This window comes from Camelus dromedarius, chromosome 31, assembly GCF_036321535.1.
Source record: "Camelus dromedarius isolate mCamDro1 chromosome 31, mCamDro1.pat, whole genome shotgun sequence".
Taxonomy (NCBI): Eukaryota; Metazoa; Chordata; class Mammalia; order Artiodactyla; family Camelidae; genus Camelus; species Camelus dromedarius.
In genome coordinates this window covers 24,098,592-24,103,351 of record NC_087466.1, presented here as the reverse complement: position 1 = coordinate 24,103,351, position 4,760 = coordinate 24,098,592, and the positions used below count along the sequence as shown (strand labels likewise).

General features: G+C 56.4%; 1 long non-coding RNA gene across 1 annotated transcript; it reads left to right on the top strand.

Moving 5' to 3' along the window:
• The first annotated feature begins 2,221 nt into the window (after positions 1-2,221).
• On the top strand, positions 2,222-4,511 carry LOC135319778 (uncharacterized). The gene is made up of 3 exons (XR_010378647.1): positions 2,222-2,490; positions 2,966-3,081; positions 4,108-4,511. It is a non-coding gene; the product is annotated as an uncharacterized LOC135319778 (long non-coding RNA).
• The last annotated feature ends 249 nt before the right edge of the window (positions 4,512-4,760 follow it).

Here is a 4,760-nt window from a genome sequence, read left to right as displayed (position 1 = left end):
AGAAGTTTAGGGCTTTTGAAATTCCAGAAATATTCACAGCTCTTTATTCTGTGGCTGCCGAGGAAGAGTTCAGGTAGTGTGACCATCAAGGTTGACGTGTCCCCAGTTCTGTAATGGTCCTTTTCCGTATAACCCACATCTTTACAGCAGCGCTGCCTTCACATCAGGCCAACAGTTTAGGCTTCGTCCATGACATTGCTCTTTGCCTCACATCCCACATCTGATTTCTTTTAAGTCCTGGAGGGTTGACCTCTAGTGTATGTCATCTCATGTTACGTTCGCCCAGAGGCAGTTCTAGAGTAAAGATTCAAGGTCAAGCCATGTGTTTGGGAGAACTGGTGGGGGAGGGGTGAATGAGGCTGGACGGGGAGGTGACTGGTAAAGAGCTTGTATCTGGAACCAAAGTCGACTACTGTGCACAAATAGGTAAATAAAAATTTGAGAGAGCAATTAGAAATGATGAGAAGAGTAAACACATTAGGACAAATAGATGTGTCAGATGTAAATAATTAATAAACCCTAATCCTTGCAGAAGAGGGTGTTCTAGGAAGTGTGGGTTCCAGCTCTGAGCCCGGGAATGCAAGACACAGGGGTGAAACCCAAGCCCATGCAGTAGACCAGCTAAACGTGGTTGTGTAGGAACCCCTGCCAGCTGCCTGTCACTCCCTCCTATTACAGGAGCTGCTTTTGACTAATGCACATAAAGGTTGGCAGCAGTCTCATAAAATCCCCTCATCTCTGTGACTAAAAATAACCACCCACTTCTCTCCCCTGCCTCGTGTCAATCTTGACTGACAGGGGTGCACTGCTCACCAGTCGCCCCAGGGCACGGTCACCCTGTCAGAGCGGGGAGGAACTCGCCAAGGACGTCAGATGCTCTGGGATAGAAGTGGGTCCTGACCTCCACCCAGCAATCCCATCACTCCAGGTGGGTGAGATTAACTCCAAGGCACGGAAATGAGATAAGCTCTCCAATGCGGCTCCGCCCCACACTGTGGGGACTCAGAGGAGGGTGCATAGGGTCAGAGGAGGGGTCCGGCAGGGCTTCCCGGGGGGCTCAGGTGAGGCAGCCTTGCCCACGAAGGGGAGGTCATGAAAGGCTGGGCCTCAGACGTTTCTGGAGGCGGGAGGAGGTCTGAGCGCTGTGTAGGGCTCAGCCTGTGCCTTTTCGGTTTCCTGCTCCTTAACTGCTGATGGGGATTCATCCCAGCAGCACGGAGGGCGGACCAGTCCAGGCAACTTCACCACCTAAGGACAAATCTGTCACCGCGGGAGTGTGCTCGCTTCATCTAGACGCAAGCGCTATTGTATCCCCGTGTTTGGCCTGACGTCTAGGCGGCGTTCCTGCGAGTTTCTCATCTTTTCCTCGGGGTGACTTTAGAGTTCTGCATTTCATGAGGGAGCGCTCCTTCCTTCCAATCGGAGTCCTCTCTTCTCCCTCCAGGGTCCCTAGGTGCGTGCAGCTGGGGTTCCAGGGCACTAATCCAGATTCTGTAGAGAACACCTGTGGCGGGCTCCCGGCATCCACCTCTCCTTCTAGGAGTGCCCCAAGTTGCATCAGGGAATCTGTGCCCCACGCTCAAACCTGTGATCCAGCTGGAGCACCCTTCGTTCCAGATGGGGCTGTGACCCAGGCGGGTCAAGGGAAGCCCTTCCCTGACTTCAGTGATTGGGCTAGAGCTGGTCACATGACGTCTGTGTGTCCAATCAGTGAGCATCAGGACTTGCTCCAGGACCAATAGGAAAGGCTCTTACACTTCCACTGGCTGTATCCTGCTGCATTGATTGGGTGAGAAATGGTCACATGACCTCAGCATGTCCAATCAGAGTGAATGTTAGGGTTTGTCCCAGGGCCAATTAGAAAGGCTCTTACAGTTTCTATTGGCTGTATCCTGGCTGCACTGATTGGGTGAGGGACGGTCACATGACCTCTTTCAGTCCAATCACCAGGAGCGCCAGGCCTTGCCCCAGGACCAACAGGAAAGGCTCCTGCACTTCCCACTGCCTATGTTCTGGCTGCAGTGATTGGGCAGAGCTGGTCACATGACGTCTGTGTGTCCAATCAGAGTGAGCATCAGGACTTGCTCAAGGACCAATAGGGAAGGCTCTTACAGTTCCGCCGGCTGTATCCTGGCTGCACTGATTGGGTGAGAAATGGTCACATGACCTCGTTCAGTCCAATCACCAGGAGCGCCAGGCCTTGCCCTGGGCCGACAGGAGAGCCTCGGCCCTGAGAGGAGGCGGGGACGGGACGCTGCCGCCGCCTTGTCACTGTGGAGGATCCTGGAGGAGCCCGGCGGGGAGACTGGGGCCTGTTAGCGAAGCCAGGCCGCATGAAGGCAAAGGCTTGAGCTGGAAGAAGGAGCAGACTGAGTTCTGACGACACCACCGGAGCCCTGGATCCAGCCGCGCCTGAAGCTGGGCCTGCGCTGCCGAGACCGCAGGTCAGGAGCGCACCAACCGCCCCGCTTTTTCCTGAGCAAATCTGAGGTGCGTTTCTGCCCCTCTGGGGCGAGGAGTCCTCGTTAGTACAGAGGGGGCGGGGCGGGGCCCAGAACGGGGACTGTGCCCTTCCCGGCGCCCTGGCCCCGGTGTCCCGTCTGAAGGGGGGGTCAGGGAGCCCGTCCTGGGGGTGGGGGGTCAGGGGCGCCGGGGCCGCGGGGGGTGGGGGTCACCCGGAAACCACTCCCAGGAGTAGGGCACGCGTAGGGGGACGTGGAGCTGCGGGCACACAGCGGTCTGTGGGCAACGCAGAGTAATAGCCTCCAGCTGCAGCGCACGCACAGGTGGACGCGCACAGGGCTCAGAGCAGACTCTTGGCAACACAGATAAGCAGTGACACTCACAGGCGACATGTGAAAGTGACGCGAGGTACTGCCACGTTCAGGCAGCACTGATGTATCACACAGCAGCACGGGGCCCAGGTAGCACACGGGTCACGTAGACAAAGATGGCATCCATCCAGGTAGCGGTGTGTGGGAGGCTGACAGTACAGTCACCGGGAACACACGTAAGAAGCCCGTAGAGCACAAGAGGACGGCACGTGGGTGACACGCAGCGGAACAGCTGTAAGACAAACAGGTGAGGCACACCGGTAGCCCCCGCGTCACACCCACAGGCAGTTCACATGGGGCCCCACTGCCGGTAACACAGACGCCGCCCCAGATGCACGCACGTGGACTGTATCAAGCTGCAGCACATACACAAGCTGACGCAGCCCCAGACTCGGTCATAAGATTCGAGAAGGATCAGATCTGGGCCCAGTGCTTCCTTTTAGCGTGAGAGCCAGAGGCTCTGGGAGACACCGCGTGTTTGGAAATGGGTGGCGGGTAGAGAAGGGCTGGCAGCTTGGCTGTCGTGCTTGCGTCTGTGGGAAAGCCTGGGGCGCTTAGCATTGGTCTGAGTCCTTGTTTGTGTATTGCGTCAGACCCCTAAATCGTTATCCTTCAGCCTTCCCCAGAGACGACCATCAGGATGTTTAAGTAAAATAACTTTCATGCACATTGCCTTTCCGGCATCACAGGAGCAGTAAACATTTTGCAATGATGCCTTATCTTAGATCTAAAAAACTTGCCCGGACCCCTCCTTGACTTCACAGATCTTCCCCGGTTACGTCCTGTTGCCTAGCCCTTCCCAAGAGCCCCTCTCATTAATGGAAAGAGGGCTTATCTGGGGTGTTGTGGCTGCTGAGAGACCTTCAGATAGCGCGGGGGGCGGGGGGCCCTCCAGGAGCGGGGCAGCGCTGGGCTTCCTGCACCCACCCCTGAGAGCTCCGAGGAAAGACGGGGCCGGGGTCCCTCACGAGGAGGTTGTTGAGGAAACGGTGGAGAGCGGTGCTGCACCTGGACTTTCCGTCCTGGGAGCATTTTCTCCTCTCCACCTTTGGAGTGACCTGAGGATGCTGTCCCTGCTGTGGGCCAGCGCTGACGAAGCTGTGGACACCTTGCCAAGGTGGGGCCGATGGAGGAAGCTGACCCTGGGAGGCGCTGTCATCTGCCGGGTCCTCAGGGGAAGCCCTCACCCAGGGTGGGGCGAGGAGGCTGTCTCATAGCTGTTGCTGTGAGGCCACTCTGAGCCAAGCTCCCTCCCTCCCTTTCCTTCACACAGCACGCACGGGGTAGCAGGAGAAGGGGAAGGACTCTAAGCTCTGGATGCAAATCTGCTAAATTTCCCACGTTGCTGATGCTTGGCACTGTCCAGGGTCCAGGTCTGCAGCTTCGACCCAGAGAATCATGCTCTGCCCCTGGCAGAGACGGCGACCCATGGGCACAGCACAGGCTCGGACCCGGGTTCCCTGGGAGGTGAGCCGCCCTTCTGCGTCATGGAGATGACAGTCACAGCTCAGCCGTGACAGGACTGGGACCCCTCACCCTCTGCACCCAGACTCCAGATGACCCCAGTGCTGCCCACCCGGGGACAGGTTTGGGAGCTGGACCATTATGACAGTTCTGTTCATGGTCATGCTCAGCCCAGCTCCCAAGATGTCACTGGTCCCCAGTGCTCCTGGCAGAGCCTGCAGAACTGAGAAAAGAGTTTCTGCATGAATTAAAAGTGCGTTAAGTCTCTCAAAAGACATCAAAGTCAATTTCAGTTTCAAGAACAAAACACATTTCATGGAAGATCATCACGATTACCCTGCATTAGCAACGCCTCTTAGCATCATCTCCATCCTTTCCTTTCTTAGGCATGATCTTAGCAGAGTGACATCTGCCTTAGTTTTAATTAAAAGCTCATTAAACCCAAATGTGTTTAGAGGGAAA